The sequence below is a fragment of the Neofelis nebulosa genome, chromosome 7 (genome assembly GCF_028018385.1).
Source record: "Neofelis nebulosa isolate mNeoNeb1 chromosome 7, mNeoNeb1.pri, whole genome shotgun sequence".
Classification (NCBI taxonomy): domain Eukaryota; kingdom Metazoa; phylum Chordata; class Mammalia; order Carnivora; family Felidae; genus Neofelis; species Neofelis nebulosa.
In genome coordinates, this window is record NC_080788.1 from 120,812,606 (window position 1) to 120,826,578 (window position 13,973).

A 13,973-nucleotide genomic window follows, 5' to 3' on the forward strand; every position below is an offset into this window, starting at 1 on the left:
TAACAAAAATTAACTCAAAGTGGATTTAAGACCTAAACATAAGACCTAAAACTAAAAGGGGAACATAGAGGGGAAACTTGAGGACATTGGATTTGGCAATGATTTCTTGGATATGACACCAAAAGCACAGGCAACAGAAGCAAAAATAGACAAATGGAACCCCATCAAATTTTGAAGAGTCCTTCTTTCAAAAGAAACAGTCAATGGAGTGAAAAGGCAACATATGAAATGGGAGAAAATATTTAGAAATCCTACATCTGACAAGGGATTAAAATCTGGAATTTATAAGGAACTTCCACAACTCAACAACAAAAAACCAGATAACCCAATTTAAAAATGGGCAAAAACTTGAATAGACAATTATCTGAAGAAGGTAACACAGATAACCAAGAAGCACATGAAAAGATGCTCAATATCACTAATCATAAATGAAATGCAAATCAAAACCATAATGAGATACCACTTCACATCCATTATGATGGCCACTATCAGAAGAACAGAAAATAGCAACTATTGGTAAGGATGCAATCAATATCTGACAAGGAACACTTGTCACTGTTAGTGGGAATGCAAAATGGTACAGCCACTGTAGAAACTAGTATAATGGCTTCTCAAAGAATCAAAAATAGAATTACCATATGATCTGGCAATCCCACTTCTGTGTATATATCCAGTAGCATTCAAAGCAGGATCTCAAAGAGATATTTGCACACCCATGTTCATTACAGCATTATTCACAATAACCAAGAGGTGGAAGCAACCCAAATATCCATTGATGGATGAATAAATAAAGAAAACGTGGTGCAAATACACAGTGCAATAGTATGCAAACTTAAAAAAGAAGGAAATCCTGTTACATTCTACAACATGGATAAGTATCAACCATTGTCCAACACAAAATAAGCCCATTATAAAAGGACAAATACCGTATAATTCCACTCATGAAGTATCTGAAGTAGCTAAAATCAGAGACAGAGTAGAAACATGGTTACCAAGTGCAGAGGAGAGTGGGTGGGGGAAATTAGTGTTTAGCGGATATAGAGTTTCAATTGTGCAGGATGAAAAAGTTCTAGAGATCTGTTGCACAACAATGTAAATATACTTAACACTATGAACTGTACACCTAAAAATGATACAGGTGGTAAATTTAATGTGATGTGGTTTTTAGTACAATAAAAAATAGACAAGATTCCAAGCAATACACAGTGAGAAGTGAAAGTTTAACTATCAAAGGAAGTCCCGTTCCCATTAACCGTTCCCATTAAGAACTGCTGCTTTGTTTGCTATGGTCTGTGGGACTCGTGGACACAAGCCCTGTTGTGTTGTTCGGGGTTAGGTGTTTTGGGGACCTGTTCCTGGTGTGGGAGCCTTAACAGTTGGGGCACTAGATGTGTGGTCCAAACCCCTCATTCCTGAAAAAGAAGTTGGGAGTTAGGGGTTCCCTCCCAATGGTATGGCACCATGCTGAGGATGAGCTTCATGGCGACAGTGAGTCTCAGCCTTTCCTACCTTGTTTTAGGTGAGTGTTTCCCATTTGCCTGATGTGTAATAGGCACTCAGCTAGTTTCTGGACTTCTGTCAGAAGGAATTGCTTTGTGTGTACGTTCTGTGTGTCCCTGGGAGAGGGGGAGTTCAGGAGCTTCTGATGTCAGCATTGTGGTCCTTCTCCATAATAAAGAAATGTTTTAATTATAGAAAAATGCAAAGAACTGCTCAAAAATTGATGGGAACTTATGCAAAGACACAGGAGCCAGCTTGAAAAAGCTCATGCTGGCCAAATTTGAGAGTTTAATTATCAAAATTAATAATGACAGTAATGGATTATCACATTGATTTTTAGACTATATTTGACATATAACATTGTGTAAATTTAAGATGTACAATATGTTGATACACACACTGAGTTTTAGTAAAGAATCTGTGAGTCCATAAGATATTAAGAATAGACAAATACAGGGGCGCCTGGGTGGCTCAGTCGGTTGAGCGTCCGACTTCAGCTCAGGTGATGATCTCACACTCCGTGAGTTCGAGCCCCGCGTCAGGCTCTGTGGTGACAGCTCAGAGCCTGGAGCCCGCTTCAGATTCTGTGTCTCCCCCTCTTTCTGCCCCTCCCCTGCTCATGCTCAGTCTCTCTCTGTCTCAAAAATAAATAAACACATTAAAAAATTTAAAAAAAGAATAGACAAATACAGTGGAATTGGAGAGGTTTTGTACATAGGAATGTGACAAGTATTAAGTAAAAGGAATGATAGAAATATAAAATCCCTGTTTAACAATCACCATTGTAATACTGTTTCCGGGAGGAATCATCAGTGGATGCTAGAACGATTGGTGAACAACTGTGGGGAACAAGATATTTCCAGAGCCTCAAAGTATCATGCCACAAATTAGTTATGTATTTTTTTGCAACAGAGAAATTCAGCAGACATTACCTTAACAAAATGATCATACTTGATGTTGCTATTAAGGGGACAAACTGACATAATGTACATCATGATGTGATAGATATAAAAGGATACATTACACATGTAACATTTCTCTTCCAAATTAAAATTATTTTACCTAGGGGCGCCTGGGTGGCTCAGTCGGTTAAGCATCCGACTTCAGCTTAGGTCACGATCTCACGGTCCGTGAGTTCGAGCCCCGCGTCAGGCTCTGGGCTGATGGCTTGGAACCTGGACCCTGCTTCCGATTCTGTGTCTCCCTCTTTCTCTGCCCCTCCCCCGTTCATGCTCTGTCTCTCTCTGTCCCAAAAATAAATAAACGTTAAAAAAAAGTTTTTTTTTAAAATTATTTTACCTAAATCTAATTGTGAGGAAACTATCTTGCAAATCCAAAATTGAGGGACATTCCGCAAAATAATTGACTTGGATTCTTAAAAAATGTCAATGTCATGAGAGACCGACAAAAAAAGGCTGGTGAACTATTTTACATCAAAGGAGACTAACAAGGCATGAAAACGAAATGCAACGTGTGATCCTTGATTGGACTCTGAGTTAAAAGAAAAAAAGAAGCCATAAGGGATATTGTTAGGACAATTGGGGAAATTTAAATATGGACTGATGGTTAGATAATACAATTATATTTATGTTATATTTCCTTATGAACATTATATAGTAGATACATGTAAGGATACCCTTGTTTTAGGAAATACACGTTGAATGTTTATGTATGAAGGGTCACAGTATCTTCAGGTAACTGAAGGTTTGGGGAAAGATGGATGGATGCAAAAATAGATACGACAGATCATAAATAGATGAGAGAGAAAGAAGGAGGAAGAGGGAGAATGTAAGAAAACACTAACCAATGTGTGCCTAGATGAATGGTAGAGGGTGTTTATTTACTATTTACTATTCTTACTATTCTCACTATTTATTTACTATTCTTACTTATTTACTATTCTTACAACTTTTCTGTAGGTTTGGCATTTTCCAAAATAAAAAGTAGTGAAAAAGATACGTGACACATATAGTGGAGAGAAAAGGTAAGTGACAGAATAACATCGAGGGATGGAATCTAGAACATGAAGGCCAGCATTAACTTGGGACAGGAGAAGAGCACTCGAAACTGGAGGAAGTACCTCCTACGTACTCTACCTGCTAAGATACCTAAGTACCTTAGTACCTCTGCCTAAGGAAGTAGATCCTCTCTTGGGGGAATTTAGGTCTCAAGACATGAAGAGTTGAACAGTTATAGCCAGAGTAGAATCCATACATAAAAGCAGGGGTGCATCTAACACCAGTCCTGGGGTAGGAATTGATCAAGAACTTCCTAATGCTGAGGGAGTGACAGCTACACCTACTTTGGGTCCTAAGCACCATTTGTATCCTTTTTTTTTTTTTTTTTTTCAACGTTTTTAATTTATTTTTGGGACAGAGAGAGACAGAGCATGAACGGGGGAGGGGCAGAGAGAGAGGGAGACACAGAATCGGAAGCAGGCTCCAGGCTCCGAGCCATCGGCCCAGAGCCTGACGCGGGGCTCGAACTCACGGACCGCGAGATCGTGACCTGGCTGAAGTCGGACGCTTAACCGACTGCGCCACCCAGGCGCCCCAGCACCATTTGTATCCTGATACACATTCCGATCTCTGTAAGGCCCACAGGTGTGGCCCTTCTTGTAGTGCCTAGTGGAGTTTCTGAGTTTCCATGGGGCCCAACTGTGTATCTGAGATTCTTGTTTCCATATGTGTCCTTAGAGTATATATCCGGGTTTCGGTTAGGGTGCTTTCAGTGCAAACAATAAGGAGATGCATCTTGAATAACAGGAATTTCAAAGATAGTGGAGCTCTGTGCACAGTACAATCAGATCTGAAGCTCTACATCCCTCAGTTCCCAACTTTGCCTTCTGTTGGCTTTGTCATCAAAGCCCCCAGTTGGCTGTAAACAGCGATCACAGCAAGAAGCTCCTTGTTCACATCCACTGGAAGGAAAGAGGGCTTCTTTCCCAATCACTTAATAAAAATCCTTTGCTTCAGTATGATTGTACCAACTTTGGGCAGATGCCAACCCTTGGGTGGCCAAAGAAATATCACGTGCTGATTAGGTTCCTACAGAACCTCCCAATAAATGCCAATGGGATGACCTAATCACAATGGGCTTAAACTAATTGGGACCTACTCTTAGGGCTGGAGATGGTTGGCTTTTCTGAGTGACATGAGACACATAATGGGAGATGTGAACACCTGAACAACATTGGAATTTTATTAAGAAGGAAGAACGAAGGAAATGGATGTTCTGCAGGCAAACAGTAGTATTCACTACACCTAATTCTCAAACACTTGACTGAGGTCGGATTACACAACTTGAAGCTATGTTTTAGAGGATAGGACAAGTGTCTTAATAATTTTTTCTAATTTTTCCTCAATTAACCCACTTTAATATTTCTCCATTCTCCTTTAATTTTTCCACATTAAAATTATAATATATGCATTTGAAGGTATAGGTTTATGTTATATATTTAAATATATATGCCTTCGAATTATGAAATGTAATATAACATAAAATATGGCCTATATGGAGCATATTTAAGGCAAAAGATTACTAAGATGGAACCCCTTTGCACCCCATCCCAATTTAAGAAAAAGAACATTACCCCATAACTTTGAAACTTTCTATGTAATCCCGCCTGATGACATTCACTTCTCCCAACTCCACCCCACCTCTGAGGTAATGGGATTTTGTGTTTGTATTTGTCATCCTCTTTTCACTATATATATATATATATATATGTATATATTTATATTTATATTTATATAAGGTATTATTTGAATACCTTGACAATGTTTGTAAGGTGTATGTTTGTGAGCTGCCTATAAACGAAATCATATGTAGTTTTTTTTTAATGTGGTAAAATACACAAAATTACCACTTTAACCATTTGTAAGTATACAGTATGGCGACATGAAGTGCATCCGTGTTGTGCAACCGTTACCGTCATCCAACTCCAGAATTGTTTTTCATTTTCCCAAACTGAAACTCTGTCCCCACCAAACAACTCCCCCTTCTCCTCTTCCCCCAGCCCCTATCAATCATGATTCTATCTTTTGGCTCCATGAATTTTAGTACTCTAAGTACCTTATTTAAGTGGAATCATACAGTATTTGTACTTTTGTGACTGGCTTATTTCACTTAGCATAATGTTCAAGATCCATCTATGTTGTAATGTGTCAAAATTTCCTTATTTTAAGGTTGAATAATGTTCCCCTGTATGTATAAGCCACATTTGTTTATCCATTCATCTGTCAGTGGACACTTGGGTTGCTCCCACATTTGGTTATCATGAATAATGCTGCTATGAACATGGGTATTCAAATATCTCTTCACATCTGTGCCTTAGTTCTTTTGGGTATATTCCTATTGTGTATAGTCTTTTCTTTTTCTGAATTAAGTTTGTGAGATTCATCCATGTTAATACATTTAGCTGTCCTTCATTCGCCTTAATTGCTGCATGAAATTTGTGTGAATATTAAACATTTTGTTTGTCCATTCTCCTCTAGATAGTCTCCTCTAGATTTTGAGTTTCCAATTTTTGCTATTACAAACAGGGCTGCGTTGTTTTTTTTTTTTTTTGCATGCCTTCTTGTACATATGTATAAAAGTATCTCTAGTCCAAGATATATACTTAGAAGTGAAGTTGTGTCATAAGGCATTATGTGTCTTCAGTTCAGTTAGATACTGTTAAATTACTCTTTAAGTTCACATTTGTATTCCCATCAACAGTGTATGAGAGTTTCTGTTGCTCCACAGCCTTATTAGAACTTGATGTCATCAGTGTGGCAGATACTGCCAGTTGTCCCCAGTATTCACTCTTTCATCTTCCCTTAATAATATATCTAATGAGTTTTATCTGGTTTCCAAACCTTCCTGAGGCTAAGCAGAGCCAACCAACTAAGTTATAGCCAACAGGATGTAACTGAAAATGATATGTATCACTTCTGGGTCATGACTTTAAAAGGCATGCTCCTTAAACGTCTGCTTCCCTAATCCATCTACTTGCCTATTAGCTAGATGCAGATTTGATGGCAGGAGCCAGAGCAGCCACTTTGAACCTAGAGGCGGAAGCTTTATGTTGAAGACTACAACTTTGGGCTGCTTACCTCTGAACTGTTGTATAAATGAAAAATAAAGTTTTATTTTGTTTAAGCCACTATGCCTCAGTGTCTCATTGTTTTTTTTAAATTTTTTTTTCAACGTTTTTTATTTATTTTTGGGACAGAGAGAGACAGAGCATGAACGGGGAAGGGTCAGAGAGAGAGGGAGACACAGAATCGGAAACAGGCTCCAGGCTCCGAGCCATCAGCCCAGAGCCTGACGCGGGGCTCAAACTCACGGACCGCGAGATCGTGACCTGGCTGAAGTCGGACGCTTAACCGACTGCGCCACCCAGGCGCCCCTAATGTCTCATTGTTACAGCAGCTTAGTCTGCATCCTAATTAATACATGAGTTATTCAGTTTTAAAGTCATTCGCAATTTTACCCTTGCTCAAAGTGCCTGTATTTGTTCTTAAGATCTTCTTGGTGATGTTCTTTTTGCATTTGATCTATACTGCCTAACTCCTTTTTATGTTCCTGTCTTTAAGAATATTTGCCTGGCAACAGAGGTCCAGGGTAGTGAATGCTTGTTGTTTTTGCTTGCCCACATCCACTCCTCCTTCCTAACAGCACCCAAACTTTTTTGTTTTGTTCTGTTTTTGGAGTGTTACATTCTCCCCAATTGTGTGCAGCTATGATGAGATCAAAGTACCCAGCCTTTTCACTATAGAAGATGAGGGGGACACTGGAGGCTCTTTCTTCCAGATCTTTCCTCTCGCCATCCCACATATCTGAAAAGGCACTGAATGGCTAAAGGTGTAAAAAAAAAAAAAAAAAAAGAGTTGAACTTTGTTTCTTATAGAATTCAGAGCTTTGATGGTAGAATAGCTCCTGCCTTGGTTTCTTCCTACTCCTAGATCTAGTTAAATGACCTTTTGGTCTATTTTGTGACTTCCACAGTATCTTTTCAATACATTTTTTTAAGTTGCAGCTGTTGCTATGGATAACATCCAAAGAACTGTAATGGACACAACCATCCTCAAGGTCCGGGCTCGCCTACACTGTGATCCATTGGGAATGGTTGAAAGGACTGTCTACATGGCAACTGGCATTCCACATGAACACCTATGGGTTTCTTTAGGATAAAATGAGAACATGACTCCATGGTAATAGGGAGGGGAAGAAACACTAACGTTGCCTAGGTTATGCATGACCAGGTTACTCTAAGTCTAGACACCATCCAAAATCCTTATGAAATGCCTGCCGAAGGATGCATAGGTCCAATAGTAGATGATCTGCCTCTAGATCTTGTTGTTTAGAACAGGACATGCTGCAAGAGCTAGCAGAGATGTTTATTCCTCAAAATGGCATGTAAGCGATCAGCCAATCAGAATATGACCTCAAACCACTAACCAATCAAGTGCTACCTCTCAGCCCTCACTCAAGTCCCCCTAGCAACAGCAAGAATGAAACACAAAAGAGAGAAGTATAGCTGGATTATAAAACTACTCCAGAGAAGACTCATGCAAGTTGACTATGACAGCATTGACCGTTAAGAGCTAAGAGCTAACCTCCTCTGGAATCTCCTACACAAAACCTTCTGTGTGATTTGTGCTTTAATTCATCCCTTAGCTCATTTTGAATAAGAGCACTCTCTCTCTCTCTCTCTCTCTCTCTCTCTCTCTCTCTCTCTCTCTTTCTCAGAGAGCACAGGGGTGGGGGGAGAAAAAGAGAGAGAGAGAGAATCCGAAGCAGGCTCCACACTGTCAGCACAGAGCCTGACATGGGGCTTGAACTCATGAACCCTGAGATCATGACCTGAACCAAAATCGAGTCGGATTCTTAACCAACTGAGCCACCCAGATGCCCCAGAGCACTTTATATTTTTATTGTTATTTGCTTTTTTCATGCTAGATTAGTAAAAATTTATCTCTGAAAAATTGGCCTGGGGTTGGATCAGTGTTATTAAAATGTCACCAGGAGAGCATTACACAATGAAGCTTCTTTTACTGGTATAGATAGGGGTTCTGTATCATAAAGGCGGCTGTGATTTTTGAAAATCGTGCAGGCTTAGAAGGTTTGAGTAGCCAACTATATCTTCGTTCCCTGAGAGTAAGAATCTAGGGCATAGGATTTCTATCGCATCTCAAACAATGCCCAATTGGATCTTTATCTTGAAACAATGAGGAGAAAGAATGTGGAATGGGCTGTTTAAACAAAGGTGCTGTCTCCCAAGTAGGTGCTGAAAGACGAATGGTGGGTGAGAGATGGGATGGTGGTCACGACAGCTAGAACCTACTATGCCCTGAAACCTTTCCACTTCCCTCCACCTAATCTCATCTTTCTCAGCTTTCTGCTAATATCACCTTTCTCCTTCCTACCTTTTTTTTAAAAAACCTTTTTTTAATGTTTATCTTTGAGAGAGAGACAGAGCACAGGCAGGGGAGGGCGGAGAGAGAGAGGGAGACACAGAATCTGAAGCAGGCTCCAGGCTCTGAGCTGTCAGGACAGAGCCCGATGCGAGGCTCAAACCCACGCACCGTGAGATCATGACCTGAGCCAGAGCCGGACGCTTAACTGACTGAGCCACCCAGGCACCTCTTTAACTTAAAAAAAAAAAAAAAAAAAAAAAAAAAAAAAAAAAAAAAAAAAAGAGTGAAGTACATCATACAAACAAGAAAGCACGAAGGATAAACACACAGCTAAATAAGTTTTAACAAAGCAAATATCTGTGTAATTACTATTTGGCTCAAGAAATAGAACATTGTTAGCACTCCAGAAACCCTACTTGTACCCCTTTCCAGTCACTACCCTTTTCCTTCTCCCCAAAGGCAACCACTGGTGTCACTTTTAACATTACAATTTCATTCTGCCTATTTTTGAACTATATGTAAAGCCAATTATATGGTCAATATTCTCTTGAACTTCCATCTTTCAGGGTTTTCTTAGGTACATTCATTGAATTATACAAACAGAAAAGTGCGTAAATCCTAAGTGGCACAGCCTGAAGAACCTTTCACAAACTAAACATACCCATGTAACCAGCACCCAGATCAAGACACCAAACGTTACCAGAAGATGTCTTCATGCCCCGCTTCAGTCACTATCTCTTCACCCCAACGGTCTATCCTGAATTCTAACACTACATATCAATTTTGTATATTTTTGAATTTATATATGTGAAAGCATACGGGACATATTCTTTTTTGCCTAGCTTCTTTTGTTCAACATTATGTTTGTGAGATTCACCTGAGTTGTCTCCATGTGGTTATACTTCGTTCATTCTCACTGTTCTGTATTCCATTGTATAAATAGACCACAATTCCATTATCCATTCTCATCTAGGTGGACATTTGGGTTGCTTTCCAGTTTTCAGGCCTTATAAGGAGTGCTGCTGTGAACATGCCTTCTGTATAACATCTACATGCATTATTACGGCATTATATGCCTAGTAGTGGGATTCCTGGGTCATATATGTGTCTGTTCAGCTCTAGTAGATACTGCCAAATAGTATTTCAGAATGGTCATCCTAATTTACACGTGCGCCGTCAGTGTCTGAGAATTCTATCTGTTCCACTTTTTGGCTTGCAGCTGCATAACTCCAATCTCTGCCTTCAGCATCACGTGGGCATATCTGTGTCTTCACATGGCCATCTTCTCATAAGGACACTAGTCATATTGGATTGACCCTACTATAGGATGATCTCATTTTAACTAATTACATCTTCAACGACTTCATTTCCAAGTAAAGTCACATTCCCAAGTCACATTTTTGGCGGGGAGAGGGTGGTACGCAATTCAGTCCACAGCAGATGTGATGGTAGCGGGCATCGGTTGTTGATCCTAGTGGGAAAACTTTCAGCGTTTCACACTTAAGTATGATGTTTGTCGTAGTGTTTAAAAATAAGTGCTCTTGGGGCACCTGGGTGGCTCAGTCCGTTGGGCGTCTGGATTTGGCTCGGGTCACGATCGCACGGTTCGTGGGTTCGAGCCCTGCAGCTCTCTGCTGTCAGCGTGGAGCCTGCTTGGGTTCCTCTCTCTCTCTCTCTCTCTCTCTCTCTCTCTCTCTCTCTCTGCCTCTCGTACCACCCCCCCCCCACCCCGCTCTCTCAAAAATAAATAAACATTAGAAAAAATACTCTTGAGGCACTGCTGAGGTCCAGCCCCAGCAGGTCCAGGGGTTCCCGAAGGATGAATGGCGTCAGCGAAACTAACAAGTAGACACAGACAACAGCAATGTGTTAGACTGGCCACTTTATTGTGGCAAATGTGGCATTGTATTTGTTAGCAATTTCCTTGTAGCATGCGTCATCTATGTTTCTCAGCTTTACCTAATTCTAAAAATGTTCCTTTTGTAATCACCCATTAAGGAACCTCATGGTTATTTCTTTGTAACGTTCCCTCCTGCCTTTTGCTTATTGATTAATTTCTTCATATTATTTTCATTACGTATCTATGTTTGTCTATAAAGCATTTGCTCTGCTATTTTCATGAAAGGTCATCTATCTCTCAACACCTCAAGTGGAACGTTTACAGGGATATGACTTCTTTTTTTTTTTTTAATGTTTTTATTTATTTTTGAGACAGAGAGAGACAGAGCATGAACGGGGGAAGGTCAGAGAGAGAGGGAGACACAGAATCCGAAGCAGGCTCCAGGCTCTGAGCTGTCAGCCCAGAGCCCGACGCGGGGCTCGAACTCACGGACCTCGAGATCATGACCTGAGCCGAAGTCGGACGCTTAACCGACTGAGCCACCCAGGCGCCCTGGGATATGACTTCTTAAGTGTTCCTTTGAACCATTTGCAGTACAAGGAACAAAGGTATACGCTTTGGTCTGGGGTGCCGGGAGGGAGCCAAGAGGGCCCTGGGAACCCATGCCTTATGCGTTCCCAGAGAGACAATGTATACCTAGGAACTAATGAACCATTCTGTACCTTAACCCACCAGGTCCAATCATCATCTGGAATGCCTCCTGGGGGCCACGTGGGCCTACGGGTTGGAGTAACTTGTATCCACAGATATATTCCTTTGTTCCCAGAGTGGGGATTTTGAACCCATTTGTCCCCTCCTTGGCTGGGAAATGTATGGGGCTATCCTTCCTTTAGGTAGAGGAATCTTTATAGGGGGTGGCAAGGGCTGGATGTAGGGCCGCATAATTTCCCTGCGGAATCTTATTTCTTTCCCCAATGGTTCTTTTCCCGAGGGGCCTGTCGTGGGCAATTCCCCAACTGACAAATCCCCAGGTACTTTCATTGGTAGGGTGGCTGCCCCGACCAATGCCAAGGCCAAATTACATAAAAGCAGGAGTACAAGAAGCTTCACTTTCAGTGGACCACCATGCAGTCCCAATCCGTCCACTGCCCAGGCCCTGCCATCAGGCTGGTTGGATAGCTTGGCTTTCGGCAAGGCGCATGAGTGGCTCAGTTGGTTAAGCATCAGATTCTTGATTTCAGTTCAGGTCATGATCTCATGGTTTGTGAGATCAAGCCCCATGTTGGGCTCTGTGCTGACAGCTCAGAGCCTGCTTGGGATTCTCTCCCTCTCTCTCTGCCCTTCCCCCCTCTCCCCCCCCCCGCCCTGTGTGTGTGTGTATGTGTGAGCATGTGCACTCGTGCTATCTCTGTCTCTCTCAAAATAAATAAACTTTAAAAATAACTAAATACTCAGGGTTGCCTGGGTGGCTCAGTCGGTTGGGCGTCCGACTTTGGCTCAGGTCATGATCTCGCGATTTGTGGGTTCGAGCCCCATGTCAGGCTCTGTGTTGACAGCTCAGAACCTGGAGCCTGTTTTGGATTCTGTGTCTCCCCCTCTCTCTACCCCTCCCATTCTCATGCTCTGTTTCTCTATAATAAATAAATGTTAAAAAATTTTTAAAAATAAGTAAATATTCTTTATAAGATTTGGGTGTTCCCTTTTATTTCTGGTTTGCTAAGCTTTTTAAAAATCATGAATGGCGGGGCACCTGAGTGGCTCAGTCAGCTGAGCGTCCGACTTCAGCTCAGGTCATGATCTCACAGTTCGTGGGTTCAAGCACTGCATCGGGCTCTGTGCTGACAGCTTAGAGCCTGGAGCCTGCTTTGAATTCTGTGTCTCCTTCTCTCTCTGTTCCTCCCCCGTGCATGCTCTCTCTCTCTCTCCTTCAAAAACAGATAAAAACATTTTTAAAAAATTAAAAAAATAAAAATCATGAATGGATGTTGAATTTTATCATATTCTTTTTCTTCATCTAATGCAATGACCATTTGATATTCTCCTATAGGCTATTACTATGGTAAATAACTTGTATTTTTATATTTTTCAAAAGAGAATTTCAATAGCAAATATTAAAATTGCAAGTAAGTGGGATTTATGAGTTGGATAATGTTCTGTTTCTTTCTTTCTTTCTTTTCTTCTTCTCTTTTTGAGAGATGAAGGGGCGCAAGGGCAGGCATCTGACCTGGCCCTAATGTTCTGTTTCTTGATCTGGGTGCTAGTTACACAGTGTAATTGGTTTGTGAAAATTCACTAACCTGTACGCTTATGATGTTTAATTTCATGTATATATGGTATACTTCAAAAAGTAAAAAGAGAATGAAAAGCTCTCCCCTCTGAAAGATCCTTGGATGCCCCACTTTCTACTCACATCCACCTCCTCAGAGAGGTGAAGATCTGGGTTTGCTAAGATGGAAGAAAGGTCAAATCTTTAAGTGGTGCACGACTGACACACTGGCACACTTAGCATTCTCAGAGTTAGGTTCTTCTTTTCTTTCCAGAATTCAGGGTGTATCAGTCTTGTTTTTCAGTAATTCACTCAAGCCAAAGTTGAGTATTTTGCTGACAGATTGGATTATTTTCTAGGTCACCCTCTCTAGACAATCTTTGCATCTGGTTTTTGCTATCTTTGCTTTAGCTGAGATTCCCCAACGTGAATTTTTATGTGTTGAGTTATTCTAAGGAATTCTATTTCTCACCTTTTACAATAACTGCAGATGTTACCTTTCATGTAAGTGTACACCATATATTGGTGTAGTCTTACGTTCTGTCTTCAGAATGTTTCTATTCTTCACAGATTCGTTCCTAATTGGAATTTTTGTTAGAACTGAACTGAATCTATTCATTGAATTTGAGAGGAACTGACAGCTCTACAATTTTTCCTCTTTTCATTCAGGATCATGGTAAGCCTCTCCATTATTTCAAGTCTAACTTATCCCCGTCGGATATGATCCTGTATGGTTCTGTAGTTTTTTTCATATAAATTCTACATATTTCTTATGAGAGTTATTGCTACTTGTTTCATGGCATTTTTGTTGTTGTTGAGATTGTTGCTATTGTGAATGGAACCTTTTTTTTTTTCCATTCAAAAATGAACCCGTGGAGCGATACGATCTCTACCACCCCTTTCGGCTGTGAGACTCTATGGTTCCTCGATTCTATGAGAACATTCTACTCGCGCCTACATTATC